A 25827-nucleotide genomic window follows, 5' to 3' on the forward strand; every position below is an offset into this window, starting at 1 on the left:
GGCCTCCATTCCACTAGAATTCAGACACAGAAGCTCTTAAGTGAAAGAACCTGGAAATTAAAACCTTGGCCTATTATACGCCCTAAGAATGTAATCTCACCAACCCACACTGCCTCTCTAAGGGCTTGATTTAGTCGGCTTTCCACTTCCACACCTTCTAATTGTGGAATTTCCTTTCGTTTTAATTCTCCTCAGGGCCAAACTCTGATTAAACTAACACATATGGTTTCTAGGATTTTGAAACTGAGCTCCCTCGGCAAGAAGCTACTTAGAGAATAAACCAGTCAGCCCTCTCCAGTTTTCCCTGCCCGAAACAGATAGGGCAGTACCCCAGCAGGCAATTAATTGACCCGGGTTCCCTTGCATTTTCTCTCCTGTGCAAAAGAAACAAGACAAAAATCCTCTGGCAGCTACAGGCTGGATATCAATTTACCACCAGCTCAGCACATTCCAAGTTAATGTACTTAGCTTTTTAGAGATGAGTACAATGTTAACATATTACTTACATCTCCAAGATAACCTTACTTTCTAAAACTTAATTGAAATTTTCCCTTTTTTAGAGAAAGAGCACTGTTGCTTAAGTAAGATTTACAGAAAGTAGCCTTTTCAAGATGACACCCTAATGTGTCAGAGAAATGGCAGCTGGCAGGAAGGCACAGTAATATGGAGACTTGCACGTTCATACTAATAACAGAACCACTCACACTGGCACTTGACTTCTCTGGTCTCTTGAACACACAGGCTTTTCCCTATCTCTGCCTTTCTCCCAGTAAGCTTAGAGCTCACAAACCTATTTGTCTTTTGCTTCCTACCTTATCTCTGTGTCAGTTGGTAGTTTTAGCAAGTCTGAAACTTTTCCATATCTAAGGAAAGAGGGGTAAGGATATTTCAGCTTTCTAAGTCTTGTGCTCTGCAAGTTCATATGTATATCCACTCATTGTAGTTTACTGAGCACCTGCACACTATATGTCAGGCACTGTTCTAGACCCTGGGATATAATATGGAATAGGAAAGACAAACTCCTTATTCTCAGCTCTCATGGAGTTTCTGTTCCAGAAGGAAAGTTCACAATCACTTTATGTAGTTTAAGTTCTATAAAGAAAATAAATCAGGGAATGTGATGGAACATGATGTGGGCCACTTTTGTAGACTGGAGCTGACATTTGAATGACAAAATGAGCTAGAAATGACAAGATTGGGAGCAAAACATTGTATGTACACAGAGGGTATGGTAAGTTCAACAGGCCCTAAGTTCAGGAGTGACCACAGCCTGGTTGATGAACAGGAAGAACATCATTGTGGCTGGAGAGTAGTGAGAAATGTAGAACAAGGTCAGGCAGAGGAAGAGGAGGAACTTAGAGTATAGAAGTTCTTAAAACCACAATAAAGAATTCAGAATTTATTCTAATAGTAGAGGGAAAGCATTCTGAAGTGGTTTAGGAATTTTAAATAGCACTTTTGGTACTGTGGAGAACAGATGATAGAGGGGCATTCAGAGAAACCATTTAGAGGCCACTGCAGATGTCCACATGAAAGACAGTCGTAGCTTGTCCACATGAAAAATGGAAAGGTGAAGAAAAGTAGACAGATTTGAAAAAAAATTTTTGAAGGTATAGCTGTCTGAACTTACTGACAGATTGTATACAGAGAGGGAAGGAAAAAAAGAAATCAAGTAGCCATTTACTTGAGATAATTAAAACATGGATTTGACTTAGAATGGATTTGGTTTGCGAAATTAGGAGGTATATTGTGGACATGCTAAATGTCAGATTCCTGTCAGCCAAGTGGAAAAGTCAAGTAGGCAGTTGGACATTCAGTATCTCCAAACAGTGGTCAGAATTTTCTGCAAAGTCAAGACAGGGCACTCTTTCACTATGGACGCTATCTGCCTTGGGTGATTCATTTATCCATTTATTCAACCAACATTTAACATCTGCTGTGTGTCTGTCACTCTCTAGGTAACAGGAATATAGGTTTATAAAATGAATGTTCCCTCTCATAAAAGTTACCATCTAATGGGAAAACATAAACAATAAGCAAACAAATAAACAAGAACATACCAGACAGTGATAAATGTCATGTAAAAATAAATCTCAGTGGTAACACATGGGATGTGATGATTTCATTATAATTATGTTCTTTTTATGTGAATATACGTTAATTATTGGCATATATATTGGGGGGGGGGCGGTGGAAGAAGGATTAATGTTTTGGCCATAAAAGAACCAGCAATCTGTTCAGTTATCTGGCATGGGCTTTCAGGTGAAACACAGATGCTCAAAATTCAGAAAGAAATTAGAAATATATTCACAAGTAGAAGAGGTAAAAAGAAAAAAGACATTTGGCAACAATCTAAATTCAGCCTAACAAGATTATCAGAGTTCTTTTTTTCAAGTAAGACTTTATGACTATCCGTCTCTTCAGCTCCTTTTACGCTTCTAGACAAAAAAAAAAAAAAAAAAAAAAAAAACTACGAAAATAATAAAATATTTTTATCTGCTTCTATAACCTGATTCTATGTGAAAATACCCAGAGGGAATTTCCATTCTTTTTTGCCTTAAAATTCACTGATATTGCTTCTCTCTAGTTTACTTCTCTTGATCCTTGATGTTCAATTTCCTTCTCCGTGACTAGTGGTATCAAGTTATCTCTATCCCTGAGAGAAGGACAAAGGTCAACACTAAAATAGTTGAATCTGTTGAGTGAGAGAAGTCATAAAAGGTCTCAAACCAACTTTGGCAGCTGTTTTTCCAAAGCCAAAGAAGAAAGTGAGAGGAAAACTAATAACATGGAAGCTGATACAAATCTGATCCTAACATTTTATCTACCTCAGAAAGAACGATATAGTCAAGTATTGGAATATTGGGACTGTGAAATCACATTTTTAGTATAAGCTTAAAATAGAAGAGTAATGTTCTGAAGACTATAACAAAGAAAGCTTTACTGTGAGATTTCCTATTTGATTTGTGGCAATAATGTTGTTATAACAAAAAAGTTCAAATAAAAAAAAAGCCTAATAAATGACTATTGTCTTCCAAAGTGCAGTTGCAAACCACCTTTTATCTCAGTGCTATGTATTCTATGCAATGAATTAAAAAATAAAACTCCTCTAACCTTACTAATCCTCTACAAATCTCACTCCTGGTAAAACACCAGCAACAAATCACCAGTCTACCTAAAATACAAAATACAGTTTAACTCTCAAAACAAAGTTACTGAAAATGATCTTTATGGTCAAAAATTAAAGGGTAGTGATACAGCTCCTATTCCAATTTCCAGCACTAAATATTCCCTTATAAAACTTCATTGCAACACATCCCCTCTTGGGAACAGGTTTCCCATAGATAATCCAAATTAGAGACATGGATTAAAAAAAAATCAGAATCAGATTTTGATCATTATAATAGAAACTCTTTGCATAACTTGATGGAAATGGAATGATAAGAAAAGAGTTTATAAAACTCTAATAATATCCCACTTAACTAACATCATGTATCTTCTTAAAGTAAAATTTACACTTAAGGGTATATACCAGTATTTTCATTTTCAAGACTATATTTCCGTTAAAAATAGGCAAGATATGGTCTCTACAATATATCCTCTAATATATTCTTTAATACTCCCAGATGCAATGAGAATTAAAAATTTTCGTTCTACTAAATATTTGTCCTTTGACAAACATCTCTGTATTTCTCGTTTTTCAGGTATATCTCCTAAAATGGCAATGTTCTTTTATTTACTTCTGGGCTAAGTATACCAGCCTTAAAATAACACAAATCATCACTCTTAGAAGACATTTTATTAGTCAAATGTGGCTGTAGGAATATGAAATAGAATACATACCTAACTGATAACAAGGTAAAGAGATGTGGCAATAAATTTGAAGGACCATTAATCTGTCACTTCATAATATTAGCATACTTAGAAGCCAAGATGTTCAATAATCAACCAAAACTAAATAGATTAGAAAATCATGTTTCTGCAACTACTTTCCTTTACTTGAAAAGAGGTAAAATCCTACAGTGAAGACAGGCTTTTCAATCCACCTATGATGACTTCTAATAGAATTATCTACCTGTTAATACCATTTCTGACTTTTTGCTTTTTTATTTACCTTAATTTTGTTTCAAATAATTTTACTGTAATATTGAGCCTAATTTTTCCTGAAAAACTCATAAGATCAATGAGACAATTAGAAAAACTATTTTCCAGAATCCATAGTCTATAGTTAAAACTTGCAGACAATAAACAACCTGGTTGTGCCGATATCTGCAAAAGTGGATGTGGGCAATGGGAAATGCCAGGCCAAGGTTCCCTGAATGGAGCCCGTCTTAGTATATGTGGAGACAGTAAAGGCTTTGGGGCAAAGAACGACCAGTTCCTTCTTTTTTCTTTTCTTTTCAAGTTCTTATTTAAATTCGAGTTGGTTAACACACAGTGCAATATTGGTTTCAGGAGTAGAATTCAGTGTATCATCATTTATATACAACACCAGTCTTCATCATAACAAGTGCCCTCCCTAATACCCATTAACCATCTAGCCCACCCCCCCCAACCATCTCCCTCCATCTACCCTCAGTTTGTTCTCTTTGTTGTTATTGCTGTTGTTTATTTATTTATGTATTTATTTTGAGAGACTGAAAAAGAGAGAGAATCTTAAGCAGGCTCCACGCTCAGTGTGGATCCTTACACAGGGCTTGATCCCACAAACCCACAAACCGCAGATCATGCCCAGAGCGGAAATCAAGAGTCAGACATTTAACTGACTGAGCCATTCAGGTACCCCAGTTTGTTCTCTATTTTTTAGAGTCTCTTATGGCTTGTTTCTCTCTCTCTCTCTTTTTCCCCCACTCCCATAGGTTCATCTGACTTGTGTTTCTTAATTTTCACATATGGTATTTGTCTTTCTCTGACTGACTTATTTCACTTAACATAATAGACTCTTGCTCTATCCACATTGTTGCAAATGGAAAAATTTCATTTTTTTTTATGGCTGGGTAATATTCCATTGTGTATATATACCATGTCAAGAATGACCAGTTCTAACTAACTTTTGGCAGGATCATCCTGCTTACTCAGTAGAGAAATAAGAGTATTGTTAGAAATCATAGTTCCTATGAATACTTGCCCTATATCACTAGATCATAACAAAATCTAAATATCTTACTTAGGTGACCACTATGAGACAACTTTTATTATCTTTTAAAATATATTAATATAAGCAAAAATAATCTATATTTGGCAGTAGAAACTTAGTCACCTGTCATTTACAATTTATAATTATCTAAAAGTTATCTTGTTAATACTGCTTTCACCAACAGTAGTGCTAATGTTTATTGGAGAGAAAAGTTAACATGTTTACATTTTGTTAATTCAACAAATATTTATTGAATACACTACTATGTGCCATGCAGAATACGAGATGTGGAAAATACAAAAGTGAGGAAAAAAACATTATCCCCCTTTTCACAAAATGTCTCATGGTAGTAGTTACAGTAAAGTCTCTTGGAGAGAAAAGAGGTTTTACTCACTTTTTGTGAGAGAGTTTCAAGTTCAAACCTTCTGGTTGGAAAACACATTGTCAGAGGCTTTTTAGGCATTTATCAATACCATATTGATATTCACACAACCATTCCTTCTTCAGCTATGTAGATGAGACAAGATCTGAGGAAGTCAGCTTGAGCCACAAAACAAAACAAAAACCTCATTATTTATCATCACATTCAGTTTTATTTCCTTCTGCAAAACTATAATTCATTATCAGCCACTTTATTTACCATAGTTCACAACAAATAACTCTTGGCTAGTTCCAAAAATCAAACTCACCAAGAAATGATAAAAAAAAATTGTCACTATTGAGAATATGCAAAAGAATTTGCTAAAACCTCTAAAGGCAATTTCTATAAAGAAGATTTTAAGACATTTTAAGTAAAGGCAGCAACATCAGAATTCTTTTCCAGTGAATACAATATTTATTTGAATGTACATTTCATGTTATATTTACTAAAAAATAAGTCTCATTAGAAACAGATTTTATGTAGTTTATTGGCCACATTTATAATGGGACATGCAGTAGGCAAGGATACTAACAAATACTGTTCATCAGTTTTCAGTATAACAATTCATTTAGCTATTAGGTGTTCCCTGAATATACACAATGGGTATACACACACACAACATTAACATATCAGTGGTTGGGGTCACCAGCAGCATCTGGAGGAATAAGAAAGTCCATCAGGTGCTAACAGTTTCAAAAATGGTTTATAGGTGGAATACCTCCCTTCCATTGCTTTGGTGGTAATTTCATATGACCAATCCAGACCTTTTTTTATATGGGCACTATCATTTTGGCATACCAACCACTATCAAATGGACTACAGTAACGACAACACAACACAGGCAACTGTACCAGACTCTAATGTATGATTAGGAACCACAGTAAGATTGAAATAAGTAAAATCCTATCCGTCTCGTATTCTATGAGTAAATCTTAGAAAGCTTCACAAATAGGTGTGGCTGATCATCCAAGTCTAAGAAGCTCCATCATCAATGGATAGAAGTATCAATTATCAATAGGGCTGCAAATCTACTGAAAGAGAAGCCTGTCTCTCATATGTCAAAATAGAGTGAATGGTCCCAAGGTTACAAGGAAATAGACTTCATGATTTAAAACGAAGTCTTTTGCAATAGTCTAGATCACAAGCAGATGGGTCATGAGAAAAGCTCTTGGGTGTCAGTACAACAAAGTGACTGGCCCTCAGGAAGTGCCCTACTAGGGCAGAGACTGGTGTCTGATAAAGGTGTAGGTAAAGAGGGGAGCCATAGAAGGCACCAAGAGGAGTGCATGAGACCTTAGAGGCAACAGTGTAGCTATCTGAGAATCAAGAACTATGCTGAAAATTTTTAAATAAAAAATATTTTTAAAGTCTTCCCTATTGGGAATGCAGAGTACAGCCACTCTGGAAAACAGTATGGAGGCTCCTCAAAAGTTAAAAATAAATCTACTCTACAACCCAGCAATTGCACTACCAGGTATTTATCCAAGGGATACATGTGTGCTGTTTCAAAGGAGCACACGTACCCCAATGTTTATAGCAATGCTATCAACAATAGCCAAAGTATGGAAAGAGCCCAAATGTCCACCAACAGATGAATGAATAAAGAAGATATGGTGTGTGTACACACACACACACACACACACACACACACACACACTGGAGTATTATTCGGCAATCAAAAAGAATGAAATATTGCCATTTGCAACTATGTGGATAGAACTAGAGGGTATTATGCTAAGCGAAATTAGTCAGAGAAAGATATCATATGACTTTGCTCATATGAGGAATTTAAGATACAAACAGATGGGAAGCAAAAATAATATAAAAGAAACGAGGGGGACAAAACATAAGAGACTCTTAAATACAGAGAACAGAGTTACTGGAGGGGTTGTGGGTGGGGGGATGGGCTAAATGCACAAGGGGCATTAAGGAAGACACTTGGAGGGATGAGCACTGGGTATTATACATAGGGGATGAATCACTGGAATCTATTCCCGAAATCATTATTATACTATATGCTAACTAACTTGGATGTAAATTTAAAAATAAATAAATAAAAATAAATAAATAAATAAATAAATAAATAAATAAATAAATAAATAGGAAAAAACATACAACCTCAAAAAAATAAAATAAAGTCTTCTCTGTTTAAGTTTTATAAATATATATATATATCTTACCATGTAAAAGACATATTTGTTAATGCTTCTTTGTGTCTCCCGTGTGTTGAAGGAAAAAACACAAAGGATTTCCATATAAATGGGGGCTAGAGTTTCCTAGGGAGAGAGAAGCACAGCCATAGGGGCTGAGGTTGGTTCTCAGTGCAAAAGACAAAATGACAGAAATCAAGGGAGTGGTACAATTCTGGGAAAGAGCACTGGGGTCTATTGGAATCACAACCACTGCCCCTCTGGAGATTCTGTTCCTAGATCTCCCTTACTTAAATCTCAGAGGGCTTTTTGTTCTGCTTCTATCAAGGATAACAGCTTCCCTGAAACAACTCTGTTGTGTTATTGTTGTTTTATTATCACTGTTTTCCCTTCTACAAGCGTGATACTGTGCAATACAACAATTTCTTTGCCGACTTCAGTAACTGCATTCCTGAAGTCACTGCTGAGGCATGTGTCCCAGCTAATTTCTAGGCCCCTGTAATTTAAACCCTTCTGCTGCTGGATAATTGGACTAATGCCCAATAATCCATCCATTAAAACAAATACTGTTTATTATACTGTCCAAAGTAACAGAATTTTCTCAGACTCAAACATAATAACACAAAACAGCACAACTTCTGAAATCAACTTTAATCCAATTGTTTATTCATACTGTGTCTTATACTGGGAAGAGTTTTCAAATGACCATAAAACCAGTCTCCAGACTGAGGATTGCACACTAAAATACCTTTAGGGGCAGCAAGAAAACCTAAGTGTGTGAAGTACACACACAGAGCACTAAAGACATGTGGAAGTTGTTGCAAACTGGTAAGTACATTCAAACTTAAAAAGAATTTTTTAAATGGTTGTGCTGGCCAAGTAAAACATGTCCACAACGAAATTCTTTAAATATGTAGTTGTATCCAGAAGCATAGCTGCATAGCATAGGTTGGTTAATACTAATCTTTAAGCGGTTGTTGGTACTAAGAAAGAGTTAAATAGCACTACCATAAATTGATACACAATTGCCCAAAGCCATACATTGCACTAGACAGCAATAATCACCGAAGGACTTTAATTTCAGGAAGTTGATTTATATTTACATTTGCCTTATCACCATCTTATCTTCTAAGACATTAGCTGTGTTCTTTTCCTTCTACTCTTCTCTCCATTTCTTTTTTAGAGCTGCAGCTTCATTATCTGATTTTTTTTTTTTAAAGTCTTTGACCTTGTTTCTATGTTCTAATTCACAAGTCACTTCCTCCCAGGTACACTCCCTATTATTTTTCGAGCAAACTTAAACATTCTTCCCTAGGATTTTTATAGTTTATATGTCATTTTTACATCTTTCAGAGCGAATTGCAGATTTCTGTGACGCTTTGTGGGGTGGGACTATTTCTTTTTTTTTTTTTTTAATGTTTATTTATTAATTTTGAGAGAGAGTGAGCAGGGGAGGGGCAGAAAGAGAGGGAGAGAGAATCTCAAGCAGGATCCATGCTCAGCAAGGAGCCAGATGTGGGGCTCAATTTCAGGACAGCAAGACCACAACCTGAGCCAATATCAAGAGTCAGTTGCTTTACTGACTGAGCCATCCAGCCACCCTGGCAGGGATTGTCTTATTCACATATATGTAACTAACACTTAACACCACACTTAGCATGTAGTATATGTATAAAAAATGTGCATAAAGGAATAAATGAAGGAATAAATAGGTTTATTAGTTAATGTTACAAGAAAATTTAAGAATGCAAAACAATTAAATTCAATCCCATTCAGTCTATGGATGAGCAGAAAGTTCCAGAGCTTGTCCTAAAATTTCTTTTCACTATCTCAGTCACCTTTATTTCAAAAAGAAAAAGCAGACCATTTATTAACATTAGCTTTTTATGTTATTTTACTAGAATGTTCTTTATAAATTGGTCCAGGTTCTCTTACTTGGCAAAATGGAGCTTTCATCATACATTAAAGTTCAACCTATGTGACATAAAGTGACATAAAACCACTGTCACTCACTCTTCTGAAATGCATTAGTGCATTAATACTTCTGGAGTCTTATCCTGAGTTATGGTTTGTGAGAAATTAGAGCAGATGAGTTCAAGATTTAATCTTCCTCTTCCCTATTGACCTGCCTCTGACCTTGTGGCTTCTGGAATCAGTGACCTAGAGCCTTCTTCTGCCTTTCAATTGCATAAAATTACATATATTTTTCAATGTAAATATTTTATTAGTGTTAAAATGACTAAACCCAAAATACTCATCACTTGTGACAAAATTCAGTATAGGAAAATCAAAGATCTCTGTAAAAATGGAAGTTTCATGAAAATCTCAGTTTCAAATTTCCATTTCAAGTATATCCATTTTGTTTAATTCTTCCATTCATTTATTCATTTATCAATATATTTGTATGTTCAGTGCCTACTAAGTGCCAACTAATGAGCCAGATATAGACAAGGTAAAGCCCTCATACCCGCCATAGCCAAAGGGGTATATAAACAAGTAAGTTAATTATCACAACGTAGTACTGTGATCAGGAAAAGTACTAAGGTTGGGAAGGAGAGAGGAAGAAAATGCTTCAGGCTCAAAATGCTGAGGCATGCAGAAAAACAAGTATTAAACATAATCTCCAGGGAAAGAAAACAAAATGAGACCAGAGAGAAAAGAAAACATATTTGTAAATATTTATCTAATCACTTCTCAAATTTCATACTTTGTTATGTTTACAATACAAAACATTTAGTTTGAAACTCATTCTGAAGTCAAGTTTTAGTAATGGAGAAGTAGTTTATTTTGACTAAGCCCCTGAAAGATAATAATCATAACTCTCAACAAAATATGGGGCGCCTGGGTGACTCAGTTGGTTAAAGGTCCAACTTTGGATCAGGTCATGATCTCACAGTCCGTGGGTTTGAGCCCCACATCAGGCTCTGTGCTGACAGCTCAAAGCCTGGAGGTCTGTGTCTCCCTCTCACTATGCCTCTCCCCTGCTCACACTCTGTCTCTCTCTCTCTAAAATAAATATTCAAGGGGCGCCTGGGTGGCTCAGTTGGTTAAGCGTCTGACTTTGACTCAGGTCTGATCTCACTGTTCATGAGTTCAAGCCCCACATCAGGCTCTGTGCTGATAGCTCAGAGCCTGGAGCCCACTTCAGATTCTGTGTCTCCCTCTCTCTCTCTCTCTCTGTGACCCTCTCCTGCTCACACTCTGTCTCTCTCCCTCTCTCTCTCTCAAAAGTAAAATAAACATTAAAAAAATTTTTTTAAATAAATAAATATTCAAAAACAAAATTTTTTTAACTCTAAACAAAATAAATTTTAAAAAATAAAATAAAATAAAACACCTATTGAAGACACCAGAGAGCAATCATAAGCAGGCAGAAACTGTAGATTTTAGACCCTTAAGAGCAATTAAACCACATTCATTGGGTGAGGTGCACATTTTCATGGCTTTTCACCTGGGGGCACTTCCAGTCCACATTTGATGCAGGGTGGAGAAAACTCAAGCAAAAAGACAGTATAATAAGAAGTCAGTTAGTAGCATTCATGGATCCCAAAGTAGTTGGTATTTGATGGGGAATCCAAAAAAAACAAGGCAAAAGCCCCTAAAATCTACATATAAATTCTCTTAAAATTCTTGGCTAACTCTGAACCAATAATCAAGAACAATTTGAAGAGATCAGAACTGCTAGAAGTCTGAAATTGCAAAAAAATTATTCACTGCACACCTCTTGGGGAAACAAAGTTTAGAGTCCAATCTTACAAAATTAGAGGGCCTTAAGAGATATTAAGGCTTTTCAGTGTTAAAAAGAACAGCTTCAAAATGGAGTCACCTACATGTTAAGCCCCACCAAGACTTAATACCTAACCTAATTGTAGTTTTAGCCCCTCCTAAGGGTAGAATTTTAAACTAATCAGTCTGGAATTTCCTGATCAACAAGTATGAGGTAATCTGCATGATAAGACTCCCCTGCTTCCCCCCCCCCCCCCCAGCTTAGGGACCTTGCCCATAACAATACTTTTTTTTCTTTAGCTAATAAGTTACTAGTCCTGCCCTGTTTCTTCCTACAAAAGCCTTTGATTTTGTACAACTCCTTGGAACTCCCTTGTATTTGCCAGATAGGATGCTGCCTAATTCATGAATTCTTAAATAAAACCAATTATATCATTAAGTTTACTCGGTTGAATTTTTGTTTGTTTTTAACACCAGAGATATGTTATAACAAACCAAGCATACCTAAGATCAAGGTGACAAACCAGCAACTGAACCACTAGACCAAACAACCAACACTCATGAGAGGAAGATAATAGCGTCTAATGTCTCTATAGTGCATTATGTAGAGTGTTATATATATATACACACACATATATATATATGTAAAATATATATACTTTACATATATATAAATATATATTATGTAGAGTATTGTGTATATATATACAAAATATATATTTTATATATATATAAATAAAATATATACAAAATGTATATATATATATATATATATATATATATATACACAAAATATAATCAAAAATTACCATACATTTTAAAAAATGGGTAAAGGTGACCCATAATCAAGAAAAAAACCCCACATCATCAATAGAAACAGCCCCTGAGGTAGCTCATGTGTTAGAATTAGCATAGTAATACTTTAAAGAGGTTATGATAATGTTGCAGGATTTTTTTGACTTCAATACTGGGGATTCGTTGTCTCACCACTTTGAAGAATGAAGAAGTAGACACAAAATGAGCAACAGGCAAAGTTTATTAGAGTATAAGATTAAAAAGGAAGAATAGTAGGAAAGTTCTCTTTACAGAGGGGACATTCAAAAATGAATGCCTGAGGACTATTGGCAAGGGTCCTTGTTTTATAAGGTTCTGGTCAGCCCTTCCCCTCCTCTTCCCCCTTGTCCCTTCTTGGGTTCTACCCTTATTGGCTTGATAACTCTAGGTGCTGGGTTGTCCATTCTGGATTGGCTCGTTTCCATTGTATGAGGGGTGGCCTATGACCATACTTAGGTCTTTTGTCAAATTCATGAGGGAAACCTGAGGGAGCATAAGTGGGGTCTGTTACATTCTTAAGAGGAACCTTACACCTGAGGGGGTTTGCTGTGGTCAGACACTCCCAACATTGTTCCAAAATAGGTATTTTTCCCCACCCAGGGACATCAGGTCCTAATCCTTCCTTCTCTCCCTGTTTTATCCTATATTTTCCTATCATCATCATGTGTTTAAGGACTTAAAGTAAAAACTAGATCATAATAATCCCACAGAGAAATAGAAACAATGAAAAAAAAGCCAAATAAAAATTCTAGAACTGAAAATTATAATACCTGAAATAAAATTTTACTGGATGAATGTAAGAGCAGATTAAAGTACATAAATTAGTGAACTTGAGGAAATATCAATAGAAATCTCTTCTGAGGAAAAGAGAAAAAGAGAATTGGAAAAACTGAGCAAAACTTCTGTGACATTAATGACAATATCAAACAGTCTAATCACAGAATCAAAGTCCCAAAAAGAGAGGACAAAGAATGAGATGGAAGACAAACAAACAAACAAAAACACTCAAAGAATAATGGCTGAAATTTCCCACTTGGGTGAAAAAAATTAACTTATAGGTACACAAGCTCAGAGAACTACTGATACATGTAACAATAAGGACAAACCTCAAAAATATTATAATAAGTGAAAAAAAGCCAGACATAGAAAATACACATACATGACTTTATTTACATGATGTTCTAGAACAGGCAAAACTAATCTATGTTGACAAAAAGAACAATGTTTGCCTATAGGGGGTCAAGAGAATAGAAGCAAAAGTAAGGAAACTTTCCAGGGTGATGGAAATAGTCTATATCTTGATTGCAATGATGGCTCAACAGGAATGTACATTAAGCAGAACTCATTAAATTTTTCATATGCTTAAGATATATGCATTTTCACTCTATGAAAACTTAATGTCAAAAAAAAGGAGCATAAAAAAGAAACTCATTTTTATCAAATTCAGCTTTAGGCTAAAAGTGTGAGTATAGATCATTCTGAGAGTTAAAAACGAGCATCTGAGATAACAGGAGAAAAATGTTGCTTTTGCTATAAGTTATGTTGCCCTTGCTGAAAGGTTTATCCACTTTGGACCTAGTATCTTTCATTAGAATACACAACTGTTTTTATCAAACAAGTTCCTAGAATAATAAAGAATATCATTCCAAACATCTCTGAAATAACTCACAAGACTTTGAGAATTCCTTAGTAAAATGAAAAAAGCAAACTAAACTATGGAATGGCAGCTGCTGTCTAGCAGAACATGGTAGCAGCATCTCAAGTTAAAACTAAGCCACTTCCCTTTGAAAGGACTGCATTCATAATGCTTTAGAATCACTGCATCTCCCTTTCCCACTGAGCTTGCCCTGTAAGTAACCTCTGATGAATTGAGTGTCTCTTAGTAATGCTGACCAACTGGAAACTGAATAAAATGCCTGCTCAAAATAGAGAACTAAAGCCATATTCTAAAAATGACATACAGCTGGCATAGCACATGCAAAATTCTTAATAGCTACTTTTTCCAAATGGTCAAACTTGAGTCACGCTGGAGTTTCAGCAGAATGAAGCACAGTGAGGCTTAAGAAGTTCATGGTGCTTTAAGGCAATGGCTGCACTTACAGCTTCTCATCATGATCCATGGAATTCTTCATGTCTATTGCTTATCTTTTCATTTTTCACAATCAAGAACATCCCTAATCTAAAGCTGTAGAGGAGAGCATCCATATGCTATTGAACCACCTAAGATTCAAACAGGATCCTGGCCACTTCCCCAAATTGATAAATAAAGATTGAGAGTCAGTTGAACATCCAGGGGGACCAAAGTTAGGTGTCCTAGGACCTTACCTGCTCTATCCATTTACTATAGAATTACTTTGATTTCAGTCTAAGTGGTCTATCTTGGAACCCTACATTTGCAAGAGCAAAGGCACCAAGGCATAATGAAAGAGGGGGCACATCCACGAATGTCATAGAATCTCTGCCCTACTTCCAACATCTGAAGCTGAGCCTCACTTACTGGGGTTAGATCCCTACTCTGCCTCCTGGGACCTTAGGTCAATTACATATGGAATGCAGGCAGATATGAAAGGGAAACAAACATACATAATCAGAACCCCAAACATGTCTTTTGTGGGGGTACATCTTCCCTATCCTTCTCATTTCTAAATAAAGACATGAAATGTTTATCTAAAAGGGCAAAGCAATATGAGAAATCCTTAAATTTCTGTCTATTCTCTCTTAACTTCTGTTATAGCATTTTTCATTTTATACTTTGACATGTCAGTACAAATTTGTGTAAGGGAATGTCAAGTGAGGTTATCTTCTTTTGGAATTGAGGTTAATGTCCAAAGCAAATACTAACTACTTCACATTCTATATAGACCCCAGCCCTAGTAGATGGGCTACTCATATTCCTGCAGGAATTACTGAGAAGCATCTGATAACAGCCCCAACCAAAAAACAAACATTCTTAATTCCCAGCAATATAAAAGTAAGCCTGGGGAAAAATAAGTCAACAGCCTTTTAGGGCATGCAGTGCCTGTTGAGAAAGGCTACTCTTTCCTTCCTTCTCAACTGGAGAGGGAAGGGAGATGCATTCTCTTACACCAAGCTAAGAGAGCTCCAAGAGAACCCAATCAGAGCACCTGTAAAAAATGAAAACTGGCATCTCCCTCATCAAGTAGAAGCCTGCTGAACTGCAGAAGCTCCTCTCCCACCAATCACTTTGGTGTTTCATATGTAAATGTTTTTTCTTTCATGTAGCAAAATATACATAATATAGAACTTACATTCTAACCGAAGTTAGAATGTAGAAAGTACAGTTCTGGGGCATTAAGTACATTCATACTGTTCTGCAACCATCACCACCGTCCATCTCCAGTCATATTTAAATGTATTCCTCCATTTCTGGATCACTCAGGTAATATCACTCACATTGTGAGACAGATCTTGGGAGAGGGTCCTATGAGTCTAGGTACTGATGCCCTATTCAGCCGCTGTATACCACTGAAAGGAAGAAAGCGCTGCTTGCCATAAGTTCTCTCAAATTTGGCAAAGTGCTTGAACAAAAAGATGAATGCTGAATTCTGGTTCAGATTTTTCTGGAGGCAGTAGGTTTGCTGGAGTAGTCCATGTTGGGAGAGCCTGAAGGAACAGTATCATAATATGTCTCTGAGGATTCAGGGAGCAACACTTTACAAAATTGGGAGGGTATGAAAGAGGACTTTGGGAGTTTGGTAACTCCACATGAAGAAATGTAGAAATTAATGTATGGACAGAGCCATAAAGCCACTCAGGCAGGCATAAGACCAAGCAATGGTATTCCCAACCTAGAGAAAGTAATGTTGGGAGTATCAGAATAAGACACGGCTGCTCCTCTAGGGGAGTTTCTCAGAGACAGAGGGGCCATGCAAAATCTACATGGAAACCATATCAGCAAAGGTCAACAGCAAACTAAATCAGATTACCCTCTGCTTCTCCATCCCTCTTCCCTACTCCAAACTCCTACTTTCACACTAGTGCTTAGAAGAGATATAAAAATGAGATATCTCAGAGCCAGACCACACCTTTCTCCAACTGACATGAAGTGAGAGTTTGCAGCAAAGTCTGAACTGATTTTGAGGCAAAAGGATTTTAAATAGGCCAGACCAATTCTTAGGTACTGAAGGGTTGGGCTGCTCTAATAAAGATGACCAGAAAGTTGTGGAACGATAATACAACTTTAGAAGAATGATTATCCAATGGAAAAAGGTAACCTGACAGGGTGGGTTGTAAGAAAAAATCTAAGAATTCATATATATACTTCAACAAGTTTTAATTCCTCAATAAACTTGTTTCCTACACAAGAGGCAATATGCTAGGAAAGTGAAAGATAAGACTGGAAGAAGACAATAGCAACCAAGAAAGGAATGAAAATTGTGTACCAATCAAAAGCAACAATAAACCTTTAAAGAGTTTGAAGTAAGTCATAGTGTTAGAATTATAGTAATGCAAAGTATTGCAAAGGAGGGGTGAGAAAAAAAGGAAAACTAATTAGGAGGTGCTATTTTCATTGCAGTAAGAACTAAGGATCTGAATCACAGCAATGATATAGTGAATAGGAGCGGGGGTGGGGGGTGGAATCCAAGAGGAAGTAGAAATGACAGGACTTCAGTCAAATTAGAATTAGGAATTTAGACAGAACGCGTGGTCTAAGGAAATGCCTAGGTTATGGTTTAATTGAACGGAGGGATAATAGTGATTCATCTCTCTGACAAAAGAAAGACAGAACAAGGAGAAAGCTTCTTTGTGTAACCAGGTGATGACCATAAGCTCCATGAATGTAGGAATATATATATATCTTGGGAACCTAGTGGATACTATTTACTGAACAAATAAGTTTAGTTTGGGGCAAGTTTGGAAAGAGATACTCATGGAATAACCAAGAGACTATGGTTGGCAGAGTTGGATATGCTGGTCTTCGAGTTTAGGAAAGGAAGATGATATGACAAAATAGATTTAGGATCATCAGTGTATAAGTGTTTATGGATGAAAGAGCACCAAGGTCAAAAAATTGGGGAAAATCAATATTTCAAGAGGTGGGCAAAAGAAGCTACCAAGTAGAAGAGATCAGAGAAAATCCAGGAAAACCAGTAGAAAGTGGTATCACCAAATCCAAGAGAAGTCCAAGCTTTCAGGAAGGAGTGACCAGCAATGGTAAGTGCTACAGAAAGATCAAGTGAGATAAAAACTAGTAATTTTTCACTATAGAAACTAGAAAACAATTGGTTACATTGGAAACACCTAGTGAAGGCAGTTGGGAGCAGATGCCAAACTGCCATGAGTTAAGAAGTGAATGGGAGGTAGAGAAGTGAAGGTTCTCAGTGTTGACTTTTTAAGGAAGTTTAAATTCAAAGGGAGACATGAAGACAGAATGATAGCATAGTGGTTAATGAAAATATTTGCTCAGAAGGGTAAGAAAAGGATGTGGCACAGAAGGACAAGTCAAGGGAAATGTGTTACCTGGTTTTCTGGTATTGGTAGTCACTAAGAATGTTCATAAACTGAGGGGAAGGAGCCACCAGTTGGGGAGAAATTGAAGACACTGAAGAGAAAGGATAACAAATAGAAAAAAGTAGAGAAGAGACTCAAGGTTATGAAATCAAGAACATAAGTAATGGAGTTAGTCTTCAATAAGAATAATTAAGAGTAGATAGCAGAGAAAGTCACCCTCTTGATGGGAAGGGCAACATCTATATTTCAGTCAGGTAAAGAGTAAATGAGATCTTCTACTTTTGGCCTAGGCTGGTAGGTGCTCTGAAAAATCCTCCATAAAGAGTAACTAAACCTTGGAAAGGACACACTGTTTTGAGATATCACTGGGAAGTGTATCAAATGACATCATTTTACAAAAACAAAAACCTGTACTATAGTCCAGAGGAAGTCCAGAAGAGGAAGTAGAAGAGTCTGAGTCACAGCCCATGCAGCAAGGTTGCCTGAAGTTGATGTTTCTTTCACCACTGCTATTGAAAAATAAGTCTTGTGTCAGGGGAAGAATGGTAAATTGTAAGATTCACATACTGAGCAGACCCTCAAAAGAAAATGAAATAGTTCCAGGTCAGTGGCATCTCCTGAGTTTCCAGCATGAATAATGAGTAATTTCTCTCTAAAGCATTGCATATACAGTCACCAACTGAAATCCACAGGACCACATATTTTTAGACTGAAATAAATACAAAAGTTCTAAACAAAGTTTAGCAAACTAAATCCATAAGTGCTTATAAAAGATAATATACAACTAAATAGAAGACCAATAAGGAAGTAGAAGACTTGAATAACACTATAAACCAATAAAATCTAACAGACACCTATATAATACCACCTAGCAACAGCAAAATAGACATTCTTCTCAAGTACACATAAAACATTCTCCAACGTTTTGGATCATATGTTAGGCCATAAAACAAGTCTCAATAGATGTATGGGGATTAAAATCATACAGGTATATTCTCTGACCACAGTCAATAAAATTAGGAATCAGTAAGAAAAGGACATTTGAAAAATTCACATTATGTGGAAATTAAACACACTTCTTTAAGAAGATAAACTAAAGAAGAAATTAGGAAACAAATTAGAAAATACTTTGATACAGATAAAAAAAAATGAAAATATAACATCCTAAAACATACAGGATGGAGCTGAAGCAGTGTTGGAAGAATTTTGTAGTGGTAAAGTCCTATATTAAATAGTAAGAAAGATCTCAGAAAATAACCTAAACTTCCACCACACAAAACTAGAAAAAGAAGAACAAATTAAATCCAAAGCAAGGAGAAAGGAGAAGATAATAATGATTATAGCAGAAATAAACAAAATAGAAAATGGGATATAATACAGAAAATTAATAAAACCAAAAGTTGGTTATTTGAAAAGATAAAGAAAATTGACAAATATGTAGCTAGAATGACCAAGAAAAAGAAACAAAGATTCAAATTACTAAAATCAAGAATGAAAAAGGAGTCATTTACTACTGATTTTACAGAAATAAAAAAATGTACTATTAATAGTTTTACACCAACAAATTTGATAACTGAGAAGAAATGGACAAATTCATAGAAATAGACAAGTTACCAAAACAGAAGATACAGAAAGTCTGAATATGCCTAAAAAAAGTAAAGGGATTGAATTAATAAACAAAAACTTCCCACAAATAAAAGTAAAGGATGAGATGATTTTGCTGGTGAATTCTATCAAACGTTTAAAGAAGAATAATATCAATCTTTCTTAAATTCTTTCAAAAGAGTAGAAGATAAAGGAACACTTCTCCATTCATTCAGTGAAGCTAGTGTTCTGATACCAAAATCAGAAAAAAAAAAAAAAAATCAAAAGAAAATTAAATCACTACAGACCAAAATCCCCTATAAATATAGATGCTATATTTATATCCCTCTATAAATATAGATGCTAATCTCAACAAAGTACATTTTAAAAACATTGAGGGGCACCTGGGTGGCTCAGTCGGTTAAGCCTCTTGATTTTGGCTTAGGTCATGATCTCGGGGTCATGAGATCAAACTCCACATCAGACTCCACATGGAACCTGCTTGGGATTCTCTCTCTTTCTCGTGCTGTATCTCTATCTCTATCTCTCTCAAAATAAATAAGTAAACTTTAAAAACATGGAGCTACATATGAGAAGTTTATATACTATATCCAAATGCGATTTATCTCAGAAAAGTTATCATATTAAGCCACACTAATAGAATAAAGAACAAAAATTACATGATGATCTCAATAGATGCAGAAGCATTTGACAAAATACAACACTCCTGAATGATAAAAATGTTCAACAAACTAGGAATAAAAGGAAACCACCTTAACCTAATATAAAGTATCTACGAAAATCAAGCTAACATCATACTTAAAGGTGAAAAACTAAAAATTTCCACCCAAGTTCAGGAACAAGGATATCCCCTCACACACTTCTTATAACATTGGAGTAGAGGGAAGTTAGGCAAAAAAGTGAAATAAAAGACATCCAGATTGGAAAAGTAGAAATAAAATTATCTTTATTTGTGAATAATATGATCTTTTATGTAGAAAATCCTAGGAAATCCATTCGAAAATTGAATTTTTAGATTTTTTTCCAAAATGGGAAAAATATTAATAAAAGACTTTAGTAAGGTTTCAAAATACAAAATCAATATTGAAAAATCAACTATGGGGGTGCCTGGGTGGCTCAGTTGGTTGAACATTGGACTCCTGATTTCAGCTCATGTCATGATCCCATGGTTATGGGATCCAGCCCCGTGCTGGGCTATGCACTGAGCATGGAGCCTGCTTAATATTCAGTCTGTCTGTCTGTCTGTCTCTCTGTCTCTAAAACTTTTTTTTCTTTTTTTCTTAAAGTTTATTAATTTATTTTGAGAGAGCACAAGTAGGGGAGGGGAAAAGAGAGAAGCCAAGAGAGAGAATCCCAAGCAGGCTGGGCACTGACAGTGCAGAGCTTGATGTGAGCTTTAATTCACCAACTGTGAGATCATGAGCCAAAGTCAAACACTTAACCGACTGAGCCACCCAGGTCCCCTGAAAATAAAAAAAATATTTAATTTATAACAGCACTGCAAATAATAAATTACTCATGAATAAATTTTTTAAAGTGCACTACCTATACTAAGAACACTACACAATATTGTTGAAAGAAAAAAAAAGATCTAAATAAAGGAAAGACACCCATGTTTGTGGACAGAAAGACAATATTGTTAAAATGGCAATGATCCCCAAACTGGCCTACAAATTCAAAACAATTTCTGTAAGAATCCCAGCTGCTTCTTTGTAGAAATTAATAAACTGACACTAAAATTCATATGGAAACTCAAAGGACCCAGAATAGCCAAAAACAATCTTGAAAAAGAATAAAATAGGAAGACTTACCTTCCTGACTTCAGATCTTACTACTGAAGAACAGTAATCTGTTGTGTGGTACTGAAAAAAAGGATGAACATGTAGGTCAGTGGAATAGACCTGGGTGTCTAGAAATAAATCCACATATCTATGACCAGTTGATTTTTGACAAGGGTGCCAAGACCACTAAATGAGGAACGATTAGTCTTCTGAACAAATGGGGCTAGAACAACTGGAAATCTATGTGCAAAATAATGAAATTGGACCCCTAACTCACACCATATACAAAAAGCAACTCAAAATAGATAAAATAGTAACTCAAAATAAGAGTGAAACCTATAGAACACTTTCAAAAATATGTAAATGTAAATCTTCCTGATTTTAGATTTGGCAGTGAATTCTTAGATATGACAGCAAAATCACAAGAAACAAAAGGAAAAGATAAACTGGACTTTATCAAAACTAAAGACTTTTGTGCTTCAAAGAAAGTAAAAGGACAACCTGTAGAATGAAACTATTTGCAAATCACATATCTGATAATAGTTCAGTATCCAAAATACATCAAGAACAATTATAACACAAAAAAACCCAAATACACTAATTTGAAAAATGGGCAAAGGATCTATTATACATTTTGAATAAATAAGATAAAAAAAGATATACAAGTGACCAAAAAACAAACAAACAAACAAACAAAAAACCATGAAAAGCCGCTCAATATTATTAGGCATCAAAGAAACACAAATCAAAACCACAATGAGGTACCACCTCATACCTAGTAGGTTGCCTAAATTAAAAAAGACAGCAACAAGGGGGCGCCTGGGTGGCTCAGTTAGTTGAGCATCCGACTTGGGCTCAGGTCATGATCTCACAGTTCGTGAGCTCACGCCCCACCTGGCTCTGTGCTGACAGCTCAGAGCCTGGAGCCTGCTTTGCATTCTATGTCTCCCTCTCTCTCTGCTTCTCCCCTGCTCACATTCTGTCTTTCAAAAATAAATAAAGATTTTAAAAAGTTAAAGAAAAAAGATAATAACAAGTGTTGGTGGGGTACTTGGGTGGCTCAGTCACTTAAGCATCCAACATCAGCTTAGGTCACGATCTTGCAGTTAGTGAACTCAAGCCCTGCGTGGGGCTCTGTCCTGACAGCTCAGAGCCTGGAGCCTGCTTCAAATTCTATCTCCCTCTCTCTGACCCTCCCCTGCTCATACTCTGTATGTTTTTATCTCTCAAAAATAAATAAACATTAAAAAAAATTATTTAAGGGGCGCCTGGGTGGCTTGGTCGGTTAAGCGTCCGACTTCGGCTCAGGTCATGATCTCACAGTCCGTGAGTTCCAGCCCCGTGTCGGGCTCTGTGCTGACAGCTCAGAGCCTGGAGCTTGTGTCAGATTCTGTGTCTCCCTCTCTCTCTGCCCCTCCCCTGTTCATCTCTGTCTCTCTCTGTCTCAAAAATAAACATTAACAAAAAATTTTTTTTTAATTATTTTAAAAAGTGTTGGTAATAACATGGAGAAATAAAAACTTCATACATTGTCAGTGAGAACAGAAAATGATACAACTACTTTGGAAAATGGTTTAGCAGTTCCTCAAATGATTAAGATAGAGTTACCATATGACCTAGCAATTCCACTCTAGGTATATACCCAAGAGAACCAAAAACATCAGTACATACAAGAACCTGTATAAAATGTTCAGAGCTGCATTCTTCATAATAGCAAACAGTGAGGAAACAAGCCAAATGTTCATCAACTGATGAGTGAACAAATAAAATCTATACAATGGAATATTATGCACTCATGAAAAGTGAGGTACTGATTCATGCTACAGCATGGATGAACCTTGAAATATTAGGCTGAGTGAAAGAAGCCAGACACAAAAAGCTACATATCCTATCATTCCATTCATATGAAATATCCAATGCATGCAAATCCATACAGCCAGAAAATAGATCAGTGGTTGCCAAGGGTTGGAGTGGAGAGGGACTAGGGTGTGACTTTTTTTTTTTATGAGTAAGTGAACAGCATTTTTTTTAAGTTTATTTTGAGAGAGACAGAGACAGTGAGAGTGGGGGAGGGGCAGAGAGAGAAGGAGAGAGAGAGTCCCAAGTAGGCTCTCCTTTAACAGTGCAGAGCCCAATGCGGGGCTTGAAACCATGAAACAGTGAGATCGTGAGCAGAAACCAAGAGTTGGACGCTTAACTGACTGAGTCACTCAGGTGCTAGCTGAGGTGTGACTTCTAATGAATATGAAGTTTCCTTTGGGGATGATAGAAATGCTCGAGATTTAGATAGTGGTAATGGTTGCACAACATTGTGAATATACTAATTCACACTAATTTTTAAGGGCAAATTTTATGGTATGCAAAATTCATCTTAACTTTTTTTTCATGATCTTAGTAATGTTATTAAGATATAACTCACATACAAAACAATTCACCCACTTAAAGTGTAATTCAATGGTTGTTAGGTCCTTTAGCATATGCACAAAGCTGTTCAACCATCACCACTAATTCCAGGACACTTTCATCACCCCTAAAATAAACCCTGTGCTCGTTAGCAGTCACTTCCATTCTTCCCACTGTACTACTCAGCCCCTGGCAATGACTAATCTGCTTTCTGTCTCTATGGATTTACCTGTTATGGACATTTCATATAAATAGAATTACACAATATGTAGCCTTCTGTGTCTGGCTTCTTTCACTGAGCATAATGTTTTCTAGGTTCTTCCACCTTGTGGCAGGTATCAGTACCTTATTCCTTTTTATGGTTAAATAATATTCCATTGTATGGATATATCACATTTTGCTTACCCAGTTATCAGTTGGTGGACATTTGTGTCGTTTTCACTTTAAGGCTATTATATGTATTAATATTAATTAGCGGGGTGCCCGGGTGGCTCAGTTAACTGAGCATTCCACTTCAGTTCAGGTCATGATCTCACAGTTCATGGGTTCAAGCCCCATATCCAGCTCTGTGCTGACAGCTCAGAGCCTGGATCCTGCTTCAGATTCTGTGTCTCCCTCTCTCTCTGCCACTCCCCCACTCACACTCTGTCTCTCTCTATCTCTCAAAAATGAATAAACGTTAAAAAAAATTTTAAAAAATAGTAATTAGTGCACAAATTTTTGTATGGAAGTGTGTTTTCAATTCTCTTGGATATATATTTAGCTATGGAAATTCTGGGTCCTATGGTGACTCTATGTTTAACTTTTTTTTTTTTAATTGTCACGTTAGCTAACATGCAGAGTAGTCTTGGCTTCAGGGGTGGATTCCCATGATTCATCACTTACATAAACACCCACTGCTCATCTCAACAAGTGCCCTCCTCAATGCCCATCACCCATTTTCCCCATCTCCCAAGCTCCCCACCCCCATCAACCCTCAGTTTGTTCTCTATATTTAAGAGTCTCTTATGGTTTGCCTCCCTCTCTCTTTTTATCTTAGTTTTCCTTCCCTTCCCCTATGGTCATCTGTTAAGTTTCTCAAACTCCACATATGAGTGAAATCATTTGATATCTGTCCATCTCTGACTGACACATTTCACTTAGCATAATACACTCCAGTTCCATCCACATTGTTGTTGCAAATGGCAAGATTTCATTCTTTTTCATCACCACGTAGTATTCCAGTGTGTGTGTGTGTGTGTGTGTGTGTGTGTGTGTGTGTGTGTGTGTATACCACATCTTCTTTATCTATTTATCAGTTGATAGATATTTGGGCTCTTTCCATAAGTGGGCTATTGTTGATAGTGCTGTTATAAACATTGGGGTGCTTGTGCCCCTATGAATCAGGACTACTGTAAACTTTGGATAAATTCCTAGTAGTGCTATTGCTGGGTCATAGGTTAATTCTGTTAAGTATTTGAAGAACCTCCACACTGTTTTCCAGAGTGGCTGCACCAGTTTGCATTCCCACCAACAGTGCAAGAGAGTTCACCTTTCTCCACATCCTTGCCAACAGTGTTGTTTCCCAAGTTGTTAATTTTAGGCACTCTGACTGGTGTGAGGTGATATCTCATTGTGGTTTTGATTTGTATTTCCCTGATGATGAGCAATGTTGAGCATCTTTTCGTGTGTATTCGTATTTGCCATCTGGATGTCTTCTTTGCAAAAATGTCTGTTCATGTCTTCTGCCCATTTCTTCACTAGATTATTTTTTTTCAGGTGTTGAGTTTGGTAAGTTCTTTATAGATTTTTGATACTAGCCCTTTATCCAATATGTCATTTGCAAATATCTTCTCCCATTCCATTGGTTGCCTTTTCATTTTGTTGATTGTTTCCTTTGCTGTGCAGAAGCTTTTTATCTTGATGAGGTCCCAATAGTTCATTTTTGCTTTTATTTTCCTTGCCTTCAGAGACATGTCAATTAAGAAGTTGCTGTAGCAGAGTTCAAAGAGGTTGTTGCCTGTTTTCTCCTCTAGGATACTGATGGTTTCCTGTCACACATTCATCCATTTTGAGATTATTTTTGTGTATGGTGTAAGAAAGTGGTCTAGTTTCATTCTTCCACGTGTCAATGTCCAGTTATCCCAGCATTGCTTGCTAAAGAGACTGTCTTTTTTCCATTGGATATTCTTTCCTGCTTTGTTGAATATTAATTGGCCATATATTTGTGGGTCCATTTCTGGTGTCTCTACTCTATTCCAGTGGTCAAATGCCCATTTTTGTGCCAATACCATGCAGTCTTAATTACAGCTCTGTAAT

At 36.3% G+C, this 25827-nt stretch overlaps 1 long non-coding RNA gene across 1 annotated transcript in view; it reads right to left on the reverse strand.

Annotated features, from left to right (window-relative positions):
- Positions 1-4951: 4951 nt before the first annotated feature.
- LOC122212291 overlaps positions 4952-25827 on the reverse strand; it is an 83476-nt gene continuing 62600 nt past the window's right edge. The window contains exons 6-7 of the long non-coding RNA XR_006199091.1: positions 21157-21207; positions 4952-5677 (exon numbers count right to left, since the gene is read on the reverse strand). This is a non-coding gene — a long non-coding RNA (uncharacterized LOC122212291). The remainder of the gene's footprint in view (positions 5678-21156; positions 21208-25827) is intronic.

The sequence above is a fragment of the Panthera leo genome, chromosome F3, assembly GCF_018350215.1.
Source record: "Panthera leo isolate Ple1 chromosome F3, P.leo_Ple1_pat1.1, whole genome shotgun sequence".
Lineage (NCBI taxonomy): Eukaryota > Metazoa > Chordata > Mammalia > Carnivora > Felidae > Panthera > Panthera leo.